At 46.7% G+C, this 20615-nt stretch overlaps 1 long non-coding RNA gene across 6 annotated transcripts; it reads right to left on the minus strand.

Annotated features, from left to right (window-relative positions):
* Positions 1-9355: 9355 nt before the first annotated feature.
* LOC128137620 (uncharacterized) lies at positions 9356-16878 on the minus strand. Of its 6 annotated transcripts, XR_008233765.1 has the most exons (8): positions 16744-16878; positions 15221-15480; positions 13767-13918; positions 13257-13292; positions 12206-12351; positions 11682-11780; positions 11468-11562; positions 9356-11342 (listed from the first exon to the last, which is right to left on the minus strand). It is a non-coding gene; the product is annotated as an uncharacterized LOC128137620 (long non-coding RNA). The 6 variants fall into 6 exon arrangements; XR_008233763.1 differs by having other exon boundaries at positions 9356-11562; positions 15221-15334; XR_008233764.1 differs by having other exon boundaries at positions 9356-11562; positions 13771-13918.
* Positions 16879-20615: the final 3737 nt, after the last annotated feature.

A 20615-nucleotide genomic window follows, 5' to 3' on the forward strand; every position in this document is an offset into this window, starting at 1 on the left:
CCCGCGTCCCCACGCTTCCCAGGGCCTGCAGGACTCGGCTTTTAGACTAACACTATTCCAAGTAATATTCAGATCACCTAACGGTCCGCCCTGCGGTCACGGTGCCTGGGATGGCTTGCACAAATGTCGGCAGTTCCCAGGACATCACCAGACCTCGATAACCAAAACCGGCCCCTGCAAAGAGACAAAGGAAAAGCCACTCCTGTGAACAGCATCAACTATGGAAATTCAACAGCCCACGAAACAACCGCCAAGGTATGGCTAGAGCCTTCACTGCTGCAGATTGGTGGGGACAAAGCCAGTGAAATAAATTGCCAAGAGAAGGATTTTCCCCATAAACTCTAGTTTGAAAGCCCCCCTTTTCCCCTGCTGCCTTAAGGGAATATTGCAAGTGTTTTAGAAACAAGCTACGTGGATGCATCTGAGACAGGAGTGGCTTCCAGTATAGTGTAAAAAATACGAGAAAGAGAGCGCTAAAGCAAGCTGCAGGCCAAAATAACACACAAAAAATCCCAGTGAGACCCAGCGACTGGGCTTGTTGGTCATGTACACACCCCGTCAGACAGCCTTTGTTTTGTCTCTTGCCAGTGCACGTTTCTCAACTCTCGCAGGTAAATGCACCTCTCTCTGCTCAAAACAGGGGACTGGGGCACCCCAGGGTACCCCGACACCCGGGACGATGTCGCTCCTTTCCCGGGGTGCGACACCTCACCCCGGCCGTCCGGCAGCCTCCCGCACACGGGGCGGTGGGTGAGAGAGGCATACCTGGGAGGAAACCGCTGACTTCTGCCAGATTTTCTTGTATTCTCAGTCACACGGTGTTTAAGGGAGGGGAGGGCAAGGGAGCCGGTGTCATTGTTGCAGCTTACGCTGCGTGCCAAGCTGCCAGGATGCTGCCAAAGACAACGGAGTCTTTAAGATGTCTATTAAAAACTCCTGGTATTATGAGATGCAAAAGAACTAGCCCTGTGCAGAGGTAGAAAGTAATTATGCAATTCTTATGTAAAATATGCAAGCTTATTTTCTAGGAATGATGCATGGCCTTAAAATGATGTCTCGATTTCTTCCCATTCTGGAGTACACCAGAGATGTCTCACTCTTCCAGCTCTCCAGGGCTAGAGCTGGCTTTTTCCACCACTGAAAACCAGAGCCAGGAGGACTTGTCAGAGGAAAAAAAAAATTCTTGGATCAAATAAATTTTTAAGCAACCTACATATCTGTGTGCAGTGCATACAGCTGATCCAAAACATGTGCATGTGCGCATAACGCACATAGGAAAGATGAACTTGAAAAAGAGTGGTTCTGTATTAAAAAAAAAAGTATTAACGCAGATTAAGCGTTAGCCGCTGAAACAGTGCCGAGTTCAGAAGTGCCACGACCAGGGTCCCAGGCTGTTGCAGCGTGGGCACTGGCGCTGCTGTGGGAAGAAGCACAACGGCTGTTCTGCGTTAAATGGCCGGTGCCTCCGTTTGCAGAGGGAACCGTACGCCGTTTACCTTTGCTGATGATGTGGTTGACTCCTCATGTCCAGGCTGCGATGGGTTCCCAGGCACCGGATCAAACGCCCGTGCTCACAGCCTGGATTTGTTCTGCTGAGCCCACGCTTGAGCCGCTCGGTGAAGTCACCCTTCTGCTGGGGTTGTGGCCTCCGCCAGAACAAATGCCGTCCCGTGCCACGTCCACACACATCCTCCAGCCCTTTGCACCTCTCCTCGGCCCTGACACGGGCAGTGCCTCTCACAGAAATCCCAATACTCATTTTCTCCTTTCCGTCCTTCAGGCTGTTGCTGGAGACACACGGTAGCAGCTGCCCCGAAGTGGGGTCGGGCGGACACGAGGCATCGCCGCGTTCACGTTTTCAAGCCCTTCAGGAACAGCATCAGACAGGTCAATAGCTCCTTAACGCTGTCTGGCAAGAAATGGGGAAAGCAGCAGGGTGATGTAAGGTACAACTCACCGTGGAAATATGTGCTGAACCTGCCCTGGGAGCTTTCAGAGAATGTGTATTCCCAAGCTATCGCTCATTATTTCAGACTATAAATAACGCATCACCCGATTGTGAACAATGTAGTTTAGCACAAGGCACTAGCTAGAGTCACACAGTGAACTAAAATGATGTATGAAACGTGTTTCACTGGGAGTTGTCATACAGATTACTTACAGTTGCAAGCAAGGTCTAGCTCTTCAGAAAAATGAACTGATAAAATACGTATTTTACATCTCCAAATAGATCTTGCTAACTCCCAAAATAGCCCACAAATTAATCCCACAATTATGAATCCCCCCTTTTCTTTGATTTAGCACCATCCACTTCAGGAAAAAATTTCCCCAGGTTAAAGCACTTTGGAAAATATTCCACATATGTGCTCACACATAATTATTTTTTCCTCTCTGCAGTCCCTCCTTCATCCACTCAGTTCTCCTCACCTCTCCAGGTTAAGTACTTTCCTCTGTCAAACATCCCTTTGAAATCCATTTCATCTGAAACACCAACACCTTTTAACCAAGTATTAAGGGAAGGATTGGAGGAGAGCATCGGTGCAGCATACCTGGGCAAAGCACGGCAGGGAAGATGCTGTGAGTGGCCCTGGCAATGAAAACAGCTGGCATGTGGTCCTCCACCCAAGTCAGCGAAGGTGGTTGAGGCAGGGCAATAAAGCAAAATCATTAGTTTTCTATTAAGAAAATTAATAATATTCACAGGCGTTAGTTTTAAAAACAGTTACTTGCTGCTTTCACATTAAAAGCTAGCTACTCAATTAAAAATCCTAAATTGTTCTTCTCCTGCCACATCATCTCCTCCTCCTGCTATCTGCCAGTTGTAAGAAGTTTCTTCTTGTTCTTTCTCTAGTTGCCACTACTCACAGTTTTGAAAGGGAGAACACAACCCTTATAATTTCTTGATGGTGTAAGGACTGAATATAAGCAAGAATTATTTCCACATGCCTCACAGAAGTGAAGCAGTACAGTAATAGTCATAATTGTAATATCCTCCACAGAACAAGTATTTCTGTTCTGAATAGAGCAGGATGAAAACTTCCCATTAAAACTTTCATTTTTCAGTTGTAAACCATCCTTTTCCAAAACCACTTTTTTTGTTTTCTCTCACAGACAACTTTTTAGTCTGCAGGTTGCCTTATTGTTAAAGTCATACGCCCCTTCCCAGCCGCAGGACAGAGACTCTTTGTCCATCAGTGGGACTGTGTCGCTTCCGTTTATTGACCTTTTCTGGCTCAAGAAGCAGCTCCAGGACATTAGACTTGTGTAAGCATCAATTTTGCACCTAAGCGCAAACTGCCCTCAAGAAATAAGAGCCCAGTGTGCAAGGTGGGCCAGGGAGGAAAGCCAGGTTGGACAACCAGTCACACAGTTGGGTTAATTCTGCATGCATTTGGCTATTTAAACTTCACTTTTTGCAGGACACAAGGCCTGTCTGCATTCTGGTGATCTGATCGATGATCAGATGATCATCCCATGCCTGCACCTACCTCGATACCTATATCGCCATGCCGGACTTTGGACTTACGAAGATATAAACCATGAAAAATTAAACAGCAAAAGATTAAAAATGTGAGAATCAATAAATTAGTATTTCCTGAAAGTTCACTTCAGAAAAAGAAGGCATTTTCCCAATGAATGGCACAGCTGTAATCTCTATTTCACTGCCTGAGCCCACAGAGTGGAGCAGCAGTGGTCTTGGTGAGTAAAGTACATGTTACAAAGGTTAGAAAAAGTCACCGAGCAATTTTTATTGTCTGTTTTTTTGTCAAGATGCTGAAAGTTGAAAATTTCCCCCAGTGTTAATAATACTGTATTAGTTACACACGACTGCTTTACTGGAGTTAAACCAACATGACTCCTGCTCACTCTGACCTGAATTTTTCCAGCGGCCAGCTATTTAAGAAAACAAAAGCCTTCATAATTTGCACTATAGGTCAGTACTTAGTATGACAGGAGCCTTAACACAGACCAAGCGCTATTTTGAACTCTGAGCGTTTGCAAAACATACCACAGGAATATCTTCGAGGGGGAAATTTGGGAAATCGTAGGACTGGGTATTTCAAAGATAAAACTCCTAAAGAATTCCCGCTTGAAAACAAACCGCATGCGAGTGTTAGGCTGATATCTTAATGCACAGATACTCATCTGTAAACCAACACAGCTCAGATGGGTCCAGATCATCTGTTTTGATGATTTCGGCGTTCATGAGTGAAAACCTACTGCTGAGAATTTCCAAGAAAAACGGGCTCTAGCAAGAAAAGGGATTTCCTGAGGCAAGGTTGGAAAAGCTGGCGGCACTCGGCACGCTCCCAGCAGTACATTTCCTCACTTTGCAGGATCAGGCAGGTAGGTTTCCTTGGCAGCTCCTCCACAATGATACCTAACCCTCTGTAAATCCAGGGCTGTCAGGAAAGTTCATATCACATGTTATCATCATCCTCATCATGGAAACTGAAGAAACTCGATTTCCCTCTGCGCTAGACACTAAATATTTTCCACCTTCTGTATTCGGCTATGTTGTTTTATACCAATGTATCTGAATAGAAAGGCCCAGTAGATTTAACAAAAGAAATCAATCAGAAACTCTTCTAGCAGAAATTAGATTTAACTTAAGCATTTACATGCTCTTTAGTAGATACAACAATATTATTTTTATGAGCACCGACAAACTCTATGGCTAACATTCACTGAAGATAGAAGAGATCCTGGAAATTCATCTTCCCCAGCCTTCCACGTTGTAAAACCAGCATTCGTACGGCGAGCACGGCTCAAGGGAGAGGCCCTTGGGCTGAGCACTCGCTGCGCAAAGGGTGCAGCCCAGCACGGAGCCAGGCACCTTCCCTGGCTTTACACCAGCTGCGAACACACCATGGAGGGCTTTCCTCTCCTTTCTTTCTCTGTCCCCGTGCCATGTCACAAGTCTCACCTGGGACAGCTATCGTGGGTTAACCCGGCGGGCAGCGCAGCCCCTCCAGCCCCTCACTTGCTCTCCCGCAGCAGGATGGGGGAGAATCAGATGGGTAAAAGTGCGAAAACTGGTGGGTTGAGGTAAGGAGAGTTTAACAGGTAAAGCACAAGCTGCACGTGCAAGCAAGGCAAAAGGAGGAATTCCTTCTCTCCTTCCCATATTTCCCATTGCAGGCAGGCGTTCCGCCACCCCCAGGACAGCAGGGCTCCATCACGCCTCACGGCAACTGGGGAAGACAAATGCCGTCGCTCCGAACGTCCCCTTCCTCCTTCTGCCCCAGCTTTTATTGCTGAGCGTGGTGCCATATGATCTGGGGTGTCCCTTGGTCAGTGGGGTCTGGCTGTGCCCCCTCGCAGCCCCTCGTGCCCCCCCAGCCTGCTCGCTGGCGGGGCAGGGTGAGGAACAGAGAAGACCTTGATGCTGCGCAAGCACCACTCACTCAGCAACAGCTAACACATCCCTGTGTGACCAACACTGCTCTGGTCACAAATCCAAAACACAGCACCATACCAGCTACTATGAAGACGACTAACTCTATCCCAGCCAAACCCAGCGCAACCGCGGACGAACATTATAAACAGGGTGTCCTCTGCTCTTTCAGGAATGTCATTGCCCAAACCAGCCATTCTTACAAGGAATACGGGCTCAAACACACATGGATCGTCCCACCACGGTACGGATAGGCAGCCCTCTGCCAATTCAACACAGATGAGCCCCACCTCGCCTACATCAAAACAGGGCCAGGAGTTTTACTCTGAACAACTCCGGAGCTCTGCTTTGCCAATCCAGGATTTGGGGGCATTTACACACAAGAGGCAAGAGCTTTTACACTCAGAAGTCATCTGTTTTCATCCCTTTCACCATATACCAGCGTCTGCATCCAGCAGAACTTTAAAAACACATTTGCTCATCATTAGCCCTGCTATTCCGTGTGGAATCCCATAAATTACAGCTGCTGCTAGAAAATTAAGATGTATATAGGGAAATCATTCACAAACCCTGTATCTGTTGCATCTGGAAGTTCTGGAGTGTTGATTAGTTAAATACATAATTATGAGATAGCCTTAAAGGCAAAAATTGTAAGTATTGACTTTTGCTAAGCAGTCTCCTGTTGGTGTTATCATACAAAATATAAAATGCTGCGAGTCTAAAGAAGAAATTTATCTTAAAGAAAAAAGTTGAAAGACTTGTGCTGAAGATATGACTTCTTCAGAACATTTCTTCACAAGTTAGATAATAATTAAATACAAATTAATTACTCCCACAAAGCATGTCATTTAGGCAAAAGCCTGCATTTTTGACGAACATTAGCATCTTGTTCTGCAATTACACAGCTTGGAAGCATACAGTTCGGTTTCATTTTTGTACGATTGCTTTTAGGCTCTATACGTTCGCGCTGATTTCAAAAGAAGCCATTCATTTCCACATGTAACATTATCAGTAATGCAAATAACATGTTGGCACAAGCCAGACCAAGAGGAACTGAAAACTGGCAATCAAGTATGAGCACTGAGAAGTGATCCAGGGAGCCAGCAGCGTAACTCAAATGGATCTGCTAGCTCCCCAGTATGGGCCAGCACTTACCCAGGTATGGAGCCCCACCGAGGGGAGCAGGACTATGGACCAGCCTGACGTTACGTCCACGCTTACGTGCTCCCTTGGACAGAAACCTAAAGCAGCAACATCAGTTGTTTTTAAAGTCTTTCCTGATTTCTTTTTTTTTTTTTTTTTTTTTTTTAATACAAAACACACTAGCAAGGCAGATTTTTCACTTTTCCCCAAGAGTGCTTGCAGAGTGGGGTTCAGTAACCACATAACGGTAGTCCACCTTGTGCCTGCCTTCACAGCATCAAGCCAAGACTCACATGTCTGGATGAAGGGCAGACAACATGACAGCACAATAATTAAATACATCCAGAAAAGTGAAATTCTTGCCTTTAGAGGAATTGCTCCATGGCAAAATTTGGCTTTGTATTGAATCAGGAAAATCCAAATACTAAAAATATTTGTGTAATGGAAATTCCAAAATATTTCAGTTTGAAAATACCAACATGACCTTATGGAAATGAAGCATTTTGACCGCCATACGTTATTTTAGATCGTACAAAATGCTATCCTAAAATAAATCAGAAAGGTAATTTTCCATTTTGTTTGTGAATCCTTTCAAAATTCTTTCACTGAAAATTTTATGAAAAGTGCAATGTTCCCATAAACCATTTCAGTTTCAACAAAAGTATATTTTCCAATGAAAAATTGTTCAAATGTTCTTTTCTGCTGGCTTTAACTGCTCTGACTTGTTGAAAAAAGCTCTGGGAATTTCTAGGGGATAATTGTTTTAACCATTCAGCCTCACAGCTCATTATCATGAGTTCTTTATCTAAAGGAAAATCTCTGCTAACATGAGGCGTCACTGGGAACTCTCAGGTGCCTTGTGCCTTTGAAAAAATCAAGCGGTTTGATTGAATTTCTGAATATAGCTTTTTTTTTTCCCTCTGCCTCCTGTACTGGAAGCAGAATGATATTAAATTACATCATATGATCATTTATTGTTTATGCACGATATTGGAAGTGCTGATTGAATATCCAAAGCATGACATTTGAAATCACGTCTTTATTTCATTCCACAGTAATAAAGGACTATTGTACCCTGACATATTTATAGCCTTGAACGGAGGAGTCGGTTATGTGCCAGGTAATTGTCTGTTGGCTCAATCCACAGGCCCCGAGACTTACAAGTCAGAAGCAAGCTGTACGGATTACTACAAAGTGCAACTGTACCTCGCGACCAGCAAACCGTCACGAAAGCCGGTCCACAGACCTCACCGCTCTCGGCCTCTACCTTCCACCTCCCTACAAGCACCTGGGAAAACAGCTGCTGCTTGCTCGAGCCTCTGTCGCGGGGGAAATTAAAACAATGAGAGGGGTTTGGACCGCTTAAAGAATCACCTCCAGTTGTATTAGCAATAGAAAAATGATTTAATAGAAATTTGTATAAAAGTGCGACTTCACAGAATTCAATGGCAAAGTTCACTCTATTACTTAGTACATGGATGAAATGCACACAGGAAAATTAAATCAGAATCGAACTAAACTTACGTATATAGGGACCAAAAACATAATAGGGTAAAAGGGAATGTGGGAAAGGGTAAGGAAGACCCTCCCGTTGAGTCACGAGGTTCAGAGAAGACCCCCTTGCTTTCTAAACTCCTGTTGGAGTCTAGGTGCATCTGGATCGACTCCTAGTCCCAGATTTGGGCAGGGGTTTATATCTAAAGGGATTATGAGTATAGTAGCAGCCTAAAATCCATTCATGGTTGAATAAAAATCACGACAGTAATTTAAGTATAAATTTGAAAGTATTAACTTTTATCTTACAATATACTTGCTATAACTGACTTACTATAGACTATTCAGGTTAGTACACGCACGTGCATAAAGACACTAAGAGAAAGACATAGAAGAGAATAAAAGAGAGAGAGGAAAAAGAGGTATGCCTGTTAAAAATTCCCCTCGAGGTCAGTGAAAATATTCAATTCGAATGCTTTGGCATTTGTCTCAACGGGCGAAGGGTTGAGCCTCAAGGAGCGGAGAGAACCAGCCCCAGCCGTGTCGGCTTTCGGCGACAGACCTCCGATTTTCGCAAACAAACAGGAGAGTTTGGGAGCTCGGAGAGGCGTCCCGTCCCGCTCGGGGGGAGATGCTGGTCCCAGCCCGCTGCGGTCCGGGAGAGCTCCAAGGGCCTCCCGTAGTACCGCTGCTTGTAGGTTGGGGAGGCGATTGACTTTTGCCATCAACAAATTGCTGGGATGCCAGCTGCGCTGGTCCCATTTCACACGCAGATAAGGGAAACTCCGAGACTGAGAAGAACTCCAAACACAGATAGGGGCTGCTCGCAGCGTGTGAGGGGAGGACTGCAATAACAAGGTCTCCAGGTCGTTAGGAGAGAGAACTGGCTGCAGGTTGTTATGAGAAGTGGCTATCTCTACTCCCGTCCCCCGCCTGCCTCCGCCGGGCAGCAGGAGTCCTTGAGACGCACAGCATCTCTCCCTGTCTCAGCTGGGTAAGAGTTCCTGGCACAGCCAAGGGTCGCTTCGCTGCCCGGCTCCTTGCACTGAAGCGAAGGGCTAGCGAGCCTTCCCGAGTTCGTAAATCAGCCTGGTGAGGGGGAAAGAAATGCACCAGCACAGCCTCCCAGAAACAACCCTCTCTGCTCAACGTACACCTCCTGACTGCAGCAGGCAAAACTATTTAGCTTGCTGCAGAGGAGCATTTCTCCGTTGCATCAAAAGACATAAAAAGTGAACATAAGCAGGAGATTCTTGCCAAAAAAAATGAAAATCACTGCTGAAAGCGTATTCATTTAAATGACAGATTCACAAAATAGAAGTAGTGTCCTGTCTGTATTTTTTGTTCTTTCAGGGATAACTGATGCTTTCACCTTTTTCAAACTAACAGCTTTTTAAGACATATTTAGTTATAGATTATTTTCCCTAAAAGTCAAAATTCAAATTAAGTGCTACAGGATCAGTAAAGGAACATTTTGATAGCTTTCAACTTTTTTCCCTTCAGTTTGTTATTTCATACGAAATTTGGGCATTTTTTGCCCCAATTTGGGCTAACAACATTGTTGGAACTTAGAAAACTGTGCTGGGACCAGGAGCGTGTTCCCTGCCCGGGTTTTAAAGAAATTCACGGCTTACAGGTGCAGCCAGAACTGCACTGAAGGCGCTCGCTATAGCATTAAGAGAGACGACAAGACAGGTACCTCCAGCGTCATCCTGAAAAGAGAGGAACTGCATGTACACAGTAATGAGGTTTCCATAGTTCACATGGGGTGGGTGACATTCCCCTCCCTGGTGACACCACCACCTCTCCTGGGGTGGGAGGGGGGCTGAGCCCTGCTGCCCCCACACCCCCCCAGCCACTCTCTGCCCGGCCACCCCCCCTCAGAGCTGGCCAGGTGAAAGGATGCAATGCTTCCATGGGCAAAGACACTCTCCTGCAGCGCTTGACATGCAAGTGGATGTGAAGAATTCGATGAAGTGCTAGATTAGGGCTTTTAAAATAATTGTGATAAACGATAGCATCTGCATGCACTAATTTCCCTCAAGATGTGTTAGATTAATTTTATGAAATTAACGTCCAGAATAGCAAACACTAGCCATTTGTGTGACCAATGCTTCGAATCCGTTTGAGCTCTCGCAGTTTTGCATATGCTGTCAAGCATTTTGAATCCAGGGAACTCCTCAGGTTTAGGGAGGAACACACAGAGGGAGCCCAATGCTGGCCCTCTGACCAGGTACTCGGGAAATTCACGTTATGTGGGTAAACCGATAACTTGGGCAGTCACGTGTCTATTGGAGCTGAACTGAGCATCTAACCAGGACGTCCACATTTCAGGACTTGGCACTAATAATTTATATTATTCCTATGTATTAGCGTACTCCAGTTGCATGCCACGCTGCTTACACCAAAGGGTGAAGGATCCTTTAATCACCTTTGCTGAATCCTGTGAGCGATTCACGGCTGAGGACAGGCAGTTCTCAGAGCTAAACAGGACCTGACCTGGGCTTTTCAGCACCTTGCATATTACTTATTCCCACAGAAGACACAGCTGAAGGGGATGGTTCAGTTCACTTTCCTTTTGACAGACTGCAGGGAACAGAAGGTGATTTTTACTGTCCAGAAACGTGTGAACCACTGCAATACCCTGCTCCTCCTCTTTCTCAGGATCCGGGACTAAATCTCCGATGCCACCAAGTTGACATGGGTGTTTGAATACACACTGTCTTCTCATCTGGTTCAATGAACTTCATCACAAGTAACGAGATGTCTGTCAGATATGAGCATCTGGAGGAAGAAAGCTGAGCTGAAACTCAGCCCAGAGGAAATGGAAGTAAGAAGAAATATGGTAACACTTAGCAGAGCAAGCCAAGACCATGACTCTCTCCTCTGCTGAGGGAATCCACACTGCCGCTGCCAAAACCTGGTTACTGCAAGCAACCTACTCTGCTGGTTGGGCTGGACTGTCAAGAAACAAAGAGATGATCCATGCGTTGGCCTCATCCCTTCCAGACCTACCAACCCCAGCAGCTCATCCAACATCTACAGGATGAACTCCAGCCAGTCCTTCTACCTGAACATCAAACCCACCAGACCTCTGCTGAACAGCAAGCACAAGGGAAGCAGAGCAGGTTTTGTAGCTGTATCACAGAGGTGACCAAGGCCTCTTTTGTTGTCCTGCTTCTGGACCCCACGAGATCCTTTCAGATCCCTCCGAGTAACGAGGCAAGATCCCGGGACTCGGACAAGGAGGGGCTGCAGAGGAGCCACAGTCAGGCCTTCCCGTAGGGCCCATGGGGAAACAGAGAGCCTCGAGCAAGAAATAAAAAAGGGGTTTCTACGAAGAATGCAAAATTGACCCCGTTATTCTGTGAAGTACCCCTGTACCTGTGTATATCGGCACTCAGGTTAAAACCGGAGTTACCAGGAGCTCACCTGCACATTCCAAACTGCTGCTGGCTCTGCAGGTAGGTCAGTATTATGTTATGCCCTACAGCAAGCTTCTTCACCACCCTTTTCAGGTAACAATTCTAGAACAAAGGACACAGAAAACTTAGAGGAAAGGGAAAGAGAGGAAAATAAGAAGAGACACATTCACACGCCAAGATAGAAGATATACAATGACCTTAACTGCGTACTGCAGACGTACCTACACCTGGAAACGGGTCCACGTTCCACCCGTTTGGCGTTGAAGCTGTTATGGCCAAGGCCACCTATTGCTGAAGGCTTTCCAGCTGCACACTTTGTTCTGAGGAAGAAAACACACAAGGTACCAGGATCACTTCATCTGCACTCAAATTTGCACCTCCAAGACAGACCCAACACAACACGCCTCAGTTTCAAAACGCTGTTTTTTTCCCTGCCCGTTCTGTATATTTCATCAAAAATCTCAAGATGGAGCAGACTTCTTGCTCAGGCAGAACTCACAACTGATGCAGCTCTGAGCCACAGGGTCCAAAAAATCATGCTTAGCTGCAACTATCAGTGCCTGATAACAATTATCAGCCCAGGTTATGTATGGAATGCATTTGGGTTTACTTAGAATTCTTAAATATTTCTGTAATTTGATCACAGGGATTTTTATTTTCTATATATATTACACACACACACAAATGTTTATATAGATGCATTTGTATATATATATGTATACATACACACACACAACTTTCAGACCTATGTGAGCACATTATTGAGGTTGTATCACGATTGCCATCAGCTCTTGCTTCAGTTCCTGGCTGTGATCTGAGGTCCTGATCTCACACATAAATGTCCCTGTACAGTCCCCAACAGCTGCAGGGGCATCATGTCAGCAGAACTCTCTGCATACAGAAGCATTTGTCAGTAAGTGTTGTGTTTTGTCTGTTGTATCAGCACCACACAAGTACTCTGCTCTTTGCACACTCATGCATATGTACCAAGTTAATTTTCATTTTGCTAATTTTGAGGAAAGGAAAGCTGACATGTTAGAAGAACTTGGGCTTGGGAATGGAAAGTGACAGTAGAGATGAGGATTTGTGGAGTTTGGGGGTTTTTTGGCTGGATTTAGCTAAGAATGCACTAATGATGTAACACAGTGACACAGGTACCGGCCCAGCCCCACTGAACACATTTAGTTTGGAATCCCACTCAGAGATAGCCCAACAGGTCACTGGGATGAGCTGGATGAACAGTTTGCTGTTAGCAGGAATAGTGTGCTGCAGCAAGCCACTGGGATGGGATCCAGCGAGGGCCAGACGTCCAAACGCGCAGATCGTTTCACAAGAGGCTGGTGTGCAGCATAAAGCACCGATACGGTACCTGCCAACCCCCGTTTGTCCCACGGCCGGCAGCACTGGGACTGATGGGAAAGTAAGTTTGCTTTTCTTCTGCTAGCTTGGGCATGACATGAGCTGCAGGGGAGAGAAATCCCGTAACAGAACTGCACGGGCAGCACACGCTAACCGGGGGGGTAGGTGGAGGATGCAGACAGCTCGTGGGGAGCAGGGAGGAGGGAAAGCTGCAGCCTATGGAATTAATCTTCAGCTTTTGGGATGCTTATGAGTTTTCTAATGAAATATGTACTTTGCTGAAGCATCCATGACTGTGGTTAAAAGTGGATTAGGACAGGAGCTGCAGAGACAGAATTCAGAGCGCCCTGACCAGAGACAGAAGAATGAAGGTTTCGCAGGAGCAGCAGCCCAAGTGCATCGAAACAGCCTCTGTCTGTCTGTTTTTTTAACCTTACCTTCGCAGGTCGCAGCAGCAGAGGCCAAGTGCTATGCTGCAGGAGGAACATGAGTGCAGCGTTAGCGACTCGCAGCTGCAGAGAGTCTAGTATTTGGTGGCCCTTTACAGCCCCAACTCCCCACATCAAGTCACCTTTAACATCTGCTCACAGCCCAAAGAGAAAACATAGAAGCTTGTTCTACCTTAAGAGACAGGGCCAAATACAACAGACCGTGTGGTTTTTAAATGTTACCTATTATTTATCAACCTATTGCTTTCTAGTGAGTACGTCTAACTCAATTTTTGAATGCTGGGAGCCGCAATACTGCAGCAGAGAGTCTTCCTCCTTGGCCAAGGCAAGGAGCAACCTTCCCGTCTCCAATGCAATTACAACGCCAACCCCAGCAGCATCCCTCCGACAGCCTCGGACGCACCAGCATTCAGTGCCGGAGCCGGGCAGGCGTTGCTGTGAACCTGGGAAGACCTTCCCCACCTCGCCATCGGTACCAAGGCACGGCAAGTTACGTACCTACCGTCAGAGCGCTCCTGCTGCCACGGAGCCTGCGGAGCACGGGGGCGGCGAGCGGGAGATGCTGTCTGCGCAGGCAGTCGCCCTTTGGAGGAGCACGCCAGGATTAAGCTGTCAGTCTTGCGGGGGTCTGTTCAAACCAGAGATGCAGCCTGCGAAACAAAAGAAGACAGGCAGGCTGGAGGGGATCAGCGGAGAGAGCTGCTCTTCATGGCTACATGTGCAGATATGGGAACAAAAAGAAAGTTATTTCCCCCCCACCTCTCACCAGAGGTCCTGCCAGCAGCAGGCAGGTTTTGGGTAATCCATCTAAATGTAGATTCACTCTGGCAATTACAGATCTGAATTAGAAAAAACAGTTAGACAATCTGTCAGAGTGCCTAATAGAGACACATAGTTCAGATACCTCTGAAATTTAGGTGAATTAATTTAAAACAACACAGACATACAAAATCATACAAGTTAACCTTTTAACCAGATACATATCATTTCCTCTCCTTTTCACGTCTCCGAATGGAGAGGAAAATTCTGGGATCAAATGTAGCTGCTACAGCACGGCTGAAAGGAAATACTACACTAATAGAGCCAGGTCTATTCAACATTCATTCACTGACAGCAATTCTGGCTCTCACACTGCTGTCTTTTTGAGGACTTCCACAGATTTACCTGCGTCTCCCACTGGTTTCACCCCTGCACAGAACGCAGGCCCTGAAGAAAGCATCTCTGCCATCTCCCCCTCCCAAACGGGGTCCTTTTTCTGTCGGAACAGCAGTGTCAGCCCCTTCTGTACACTAAGAATACCGGCAATATTCAAAGCAAAAAATAACATTTTACAGGTGTGGAAGGATGTTGGCGATGCCATCGGCTCGGTGGCTGTGTGTGCCATCCATTCCGCTCCCGTTAGCGGCTAGAACTCAGCACACATTTACAAGCATTTTGATTTTGTCTCTGCATTGTTTTCAATTAGAGGCTTTTTTGCATGTGATGCACCAAGGGAAAAACAACACTTAGAGTTAGAACTAAGGTACTCCCGGAGACAAATATGATTAATGGGATAATCTTGTCGATTACAATAGTTAGAGGCAGTTCCTGCCATTTCCCACTCTCCAAGGACTGGTTCTACTCACATCCAATACAGACAGCTGCAGATTCCTCAGCACCATTAGTATCCAACGTAGGACTACGTTCGACATTTCAAAACTCCTGTAATGTGCACCCTCTATAATTGTGTATTGTCTAGACTGAGTTTTACAAATTTAATCTTAAATAGCATAATTTCTTGATTGAGGGAATTTTTGTGGAGCTAGCTGTGTACGTGCTCGCCTTTGCATAAATATGTGCACACGCACGCCCAGAGTGCTCACATCCATTGCAAACAATATCCTTAAGTTAATCATGTCCTGATTAAACAATGATCAAGCCTTATTGATAACTGCGTCGTCACTGAGGCGTACCTGATGGGTAACAGCAGCTATGGCTCCTGACTTCCACCTGCATTTCCATTCAAGCAAAGGGCTGCAAACGCGCGGCAGGAGGCACCTGCTGAACTTCGGGGCAAGCTTCTTAAGCTGTACAAGTGGACACCACAGGACGGATTAATTGTGATAGCTTCTGTTCCGTTAAAACTCAGGCTTCTACTAAATTAAGCATGGCCAAACCCCTCTGCTACTGAATTCAGGTTATTTTTCTCTGGCCCTTTACATTCTGCAGCACTCTGAAAACGAATGACAAAAGATAGAATATGTTTTATCAGGGAAAAATCATTTTGGTAAATATCTGGCAGACCACCAATTATAGATTCTGACATAAGAATACAAGATTAATATTTCCAGTAAGGCGATCAGCAAAAAATAAATATCTCTGTAAACATTGGCACACCGATTACCGGCACTGGGCTTCAGTCAATGGCACAGCGCAAGGAGTGAAGCAGAGTGCTTGTTTCAGAGGTTTGTTTCCGATCAGCTCATAACAACTCCGGCAGCATCACCCACACGTAGCCACTTTATGGGATGGGTTGGGGTTTTGGAGTTTTTTTTCATTTGTTTGTTTGGTTTGGTTTAAGTGTTCACATCTAGCCACTGGAGGTAGCGGGAAAAGGAAACAAGCCGGTGCAAAATGCAACACAAGAGACGAACTGTACAGCAAATTTCACACTTGCAAAGTTTCAGAACACAGAAGATTCAGATATATATTTTAAGGTAGCATAATTAATTGAACTTAATCACCTAAACCTTTGCAGCACTCTGCTGTTCCAACCGAATGCAACAGGAACGTGATTTAAGCACAAGCCTAGCAGGATGCCGAGCGACTTCTCCTGACCCCAGCTTGATACGGAAGCGCTGCACAGCACGTATTTCTCAATCTGAGAACCAAGTGCTAATTTCGAGTATTGTGAACTTTAATTCGATCAGCCTGCATAAACTACTTATCGCTGTTGACCACAGTTCACGTGAACTTTTCTTTTTTTTTTAGTTATATATGCAAAGAAAGCCTTCGTATGGAGCGCGGGGAGTCACACGCCGTCCCCTGGTACCCGTCCCACCGCTTCTGTCGCTGTGCCTCTCCAGTGAGAACACTCTTAGCTTCTGCCTCGACTACAGCAGCAGGGGAAGCGGGGCACAAGGAGGGAAGAGCTCCGGGTTTTCCCTCACCCAGCTGACCCGCATCCTCTGCCGAGGCCGAGGGGGCTGCCCGTTAAAACTTCCCCCGGAGTTACCCGCCTGCACGCGGACGGGTTCTTCTGGCTTTCGCGCTAAGCGAACCCTCAGCCGACGTCGATCCGTTTTCTCCTTTTCCTCCCTCGCTGTACAGCCCCAAGCACCGAGGAACGCGGGGATGCCCGGGCCTTCGCAGCAGCCCCCCGGCTCCCCCCCGGCCCCAGGGCGGGCGAGGCCGCAGCCCGCCTGCGTCGCCAGGGAACGGGGTCCCTTCGCCCACCCCACTCTCCCTCCCCCGGCTCCGACCCTCGAACGCTTACACCCCCGCCAAGCAAAGCGCCGGCCCGTCGCCCGCTCCACGGAGCGCTTCGGGGGTCGGCAGCGGGGCCGGGGGCGCGGGGGGGCCCTTTGGAACAAAACTAAGGGGAAGCGTCCTGCTCCCCGGGCGGATCGTGTCTGCGCTGCATCGCCCGCCTCGGCAAGGCTCACAGCCCCCCGGACCGGGGCCACACCGGGCCCCGGCCACACCGGGCCCCGGCCACACCGGGCCCCGGCCACACCGGGCCCCGGCCACACCGGGCCCCGGCCACACCGGGCCCCGGCCCCGCGGCACCAGCGTGCCTCGCTCCGCCCGCTCCCGCCGGGCGGGCTCCGCCGGGCCGGCGGCGCCACCTGCTGGAGGCGGGCGGGAGCGACCCGCGGCCTGCTGGCACCGCCGGCGGCGCAGGCCGGGGGGACACACGGCGGTCAGTCAGGGCCGGCCCGGGGGGGACACACGGCGGTCAGTCAGTTACACGGGGACGGGGGGGTGTCGGGGTGGAAGGGACCTTCAAAGGTCGCCTAGCCCAAGCCCCCTGCCACCGGCAGGGACGTCTTCTACTAGATCAGGTCGCTCAAAGACCCGTCCAACCTGGCCTTGAACGTTTCCAGGGATGGGGCATCGACCACCTCTATGGGCAACCTGTTCCAGTGCCTCACCACCCTCATCGTAAAACATTTCTTCCTTATATCTAGCCTGAATCTCCCCTCTTTTACTTTAAAACCATTGCCCCTTGTCCCATCGCAACAAGTCCCACCAAAAAGTCTGTCCCCAACCGCTGTTGTGAACAACGAGGCTTGAGCCGAACCACCGGGGCAGCTCCCGTTGCGTGGCATAGTCTGGTTCTTCAAACACATTTCCAGGAAGAAGCAAAAAAGAAAATTGCCTTTCAACCTTTAAATAAGGTCGGCCATCGTAAGAAAGCGGTAGCCACTCAAACTTAGAAAAGCAGTATCCGCCCAGAATTATGCATGAACAAATAAGACCTCAATTAAGCCAGCCACAGACATTAGGTAGCTGTGTTCAAGCAACATTTCATCAAGACATAAATTAAACAGTGCTGTGGTGCGTTATCTGTGCACCCTCGCCAGGTTTGTTTCGGCAATACCCTGCATTTCAATGAAGAAAAATCAAGAAGTGAAAAACTTTCAAAATTCTGCCAATATTCAAGACCAATTTAAGTAGGAGTTGCTTTGACATCAGTCCCGATACAAAAAAAAAAAACCAAAAAACAACAAAACAAAAAAAACCAAACCAACAACCCAAAACAACAGAAGCTTGAAGATTATCAAAAGATAATCAAGAAGCAGGAGCACAGTTCATGCCAGTCAACACAGCCTTATAAAAAATACCACCTTATCAAGCAAACTAATTTATATACACATTTTTTAGCAAGATTCCATACTCGGAAAGGTAATTTAAGTATTTATTTCTTCTATCCTGGTCAGCTTCCTGATAAAAACTGGCATTCTGACATCAGTAAAACATGTTAAGTACCTTTCAAAATATAGTCCAGAAGTAGCTGGAATAGACTCACGGCCTCCTGCGCACGTTTGCAGAGCAGCTCCCCAGAAAAAGGGTGGTAAAACCGGCCCGGCACAGTGCTGCGGCTGGCGATTTGGAGCACAGCCTGGCATCATCCCTGACGACATCGAGGTAATGGAAACCAGCACCAGCGAAGTGCTGAAGGATAAGGCACAGAACGATCTGGACTGCTCGGTATTCAACCATTGCAGCAAAACGCTTCTTCACACAGCCGACTGGGATCCAGCTTTCTCCAGGCACGGTTCTGTACATGCATTTTTATTTTTTAATGACAACCTTGCATATTTTACTTTATTTCAGGCACAAAGCACGCTACACCTTGAAGGTGGCAGTAAGGAAGAACAGAGGGCAGGGGAGCAACAGTGCATCCACAGCGTAGTTTACACAACGTAGATCTCTTCTCCACTGCATGAAGAATAAAAAACGTTATTCCATCATTCAACGTTCTCATGTTGTGCAATTCTTCAAGGGAACTTTATTAGAGATTCAATATCAAGACAACCATTCTGTCATTAAAGGCTACGGGGGAAAAAAGAAACTACATGTACGCTCTAAACCACCTTTGCAACATGCTAGTATCAAGCAGGGGAATGCTTTCCTGAACTTTAAAAGAAATACTTGTTTTGAGAATTACGCATAGAACAAGTTACTCTATTTTCAGTGCATGCAAAAACGCATGGCGTGAAGGAAGACACTTTATTAAGAAATACCCAAGTAGAAAAGACCCTTCAAAGTTTGAGCCACAAGAAGAGATACATTTGGTATCAGAGACAAAACTTTAAGAGACCTAGAAGTGAACAGTTAAGATGCACAGAATGCACCCGAGCTCATGCCAAACTAGGCTAGGAGTTAAATTCAGTGACAAATAAAGTTCCCTAACAAGAGTGAATTTTATACTATGTAAAGTGCTGATACGTGAGTCAGTACCTAGGCATTTTATTGGCATATCTCAAAAATACTCTTCTAAATTCAGTTACAAACTGGCTGTTAAAGAAAAAACAAAACAAAACATAACTTTTTCAAAAGTGGAGTTTGCTGCAGGTTAAGTTGTTAACCCTTTGGACATTGGAAGTCTTCTCTCATTACTTCTGACATTCCTTGCATATACAAAGTATTTTGAATACTACACCTAAAAAAGCACCGCGTCCACAAAAGCAGCTATGCAGGTTCCATCAGGGTACTTCCCCCTACACAGGATGTAACTAGCCCAGGACATTCGCCCCCAAGTCAAGCCCCACATAAGACATTCATACAGAAGCGTCATGGGAGAGCAGCCACAGGTTCTTCACCTACCAATTCTGCTACCGAGCCATTTCATTGCTCCCAGCACTGCAAAGCCGACCTGAGAAAAAGGAGGAGAGGAGCCGATGCACTTCTGCTTCTTTATCACCTCTGACCATACTCTTGATTTCCTCCTCACCACATTTTAAGAGGATGTGTCACATTAGGTCTCCTATTGCCTACAAAACGTTACAAGCACCTTCGGCTAACTGAGAAGTAGGAAATGCAGTTATTTTGAAGGAATTGAGCAGATTGGAGATGTACCTCCTTGACCACAAGCACTTTTTCAGGCTTTAGCTTCTAACCGTTATTACTTCTTATACTTTCTCCATTAATTTAGAAGCCAAATGATATTTAGAGGTTAGTCTTCCAATACCTCAAACTCTTATCAGAAATAAAAACATTGAGGACTATGAACATGAAAATAAACAACTTCCCTAGTGCTGTATTTGCTCTCTCTAGCAGCCCTTAGATCAAGTCCAGCAGCTCTCTAGTAAGATGTGCTTATTAATCTCAATACACAAGTAACAAAGGATGAAGACGAGACAAGCCTACATCAAAGGCTCCCAGGGTACAATATCTGCTAGCAATTCAAGTCCCCCTTCTCAGCCTTTTCAACGCATCCACGCAGGAACATTTTACATGGCGATACTCTAATTAAGGCATCACTCTGCAGATTAATTCTGCTATGCAGTCCCCAACCTGATACCCCAGCCAATATGCTCGGTCCTGGGGAACCCCACGACTAAAGAGCCTTTCGGCATTTAAAGACACTAAGCAAATCTCCCGACCGGCTTGCCAACCCTGAAGGAAGCAAGAGAAGGTTCCAGGTAAAACTATTCTTTAAGCTCCCAGTTGAACCAGGACATTTGCTATAAAATACATGTGCACCCACAGATTTTCTGCAACCTTTCAGTATTTCACTGAAAGTTCAACAGATCAACCTTTGCTAGACACAAAGCAGCAAGGGGTGGGCCGGCTGAAGGGGGACAGGACTGCTATCCAAGCCGTGCCAGACCTTGCTTGCATATCAAAGCGTGTAAGTAA

The sequence above is a fragment of the Harpia harpyja genome, chromosome Z (genome assembly GCF_026419915.1).
Source record: "Harpia harpyja isolate bHarHar1 chromosome Z, bHarHar1 primary haplotype, whole genome shotgun sequence".
NCBI classification, from domain to species: Eukaryota; Metazoa; Chordata; class Aves; order Accipitriformes; family Accipitridae; genus Harpia; species Harpia harpyja.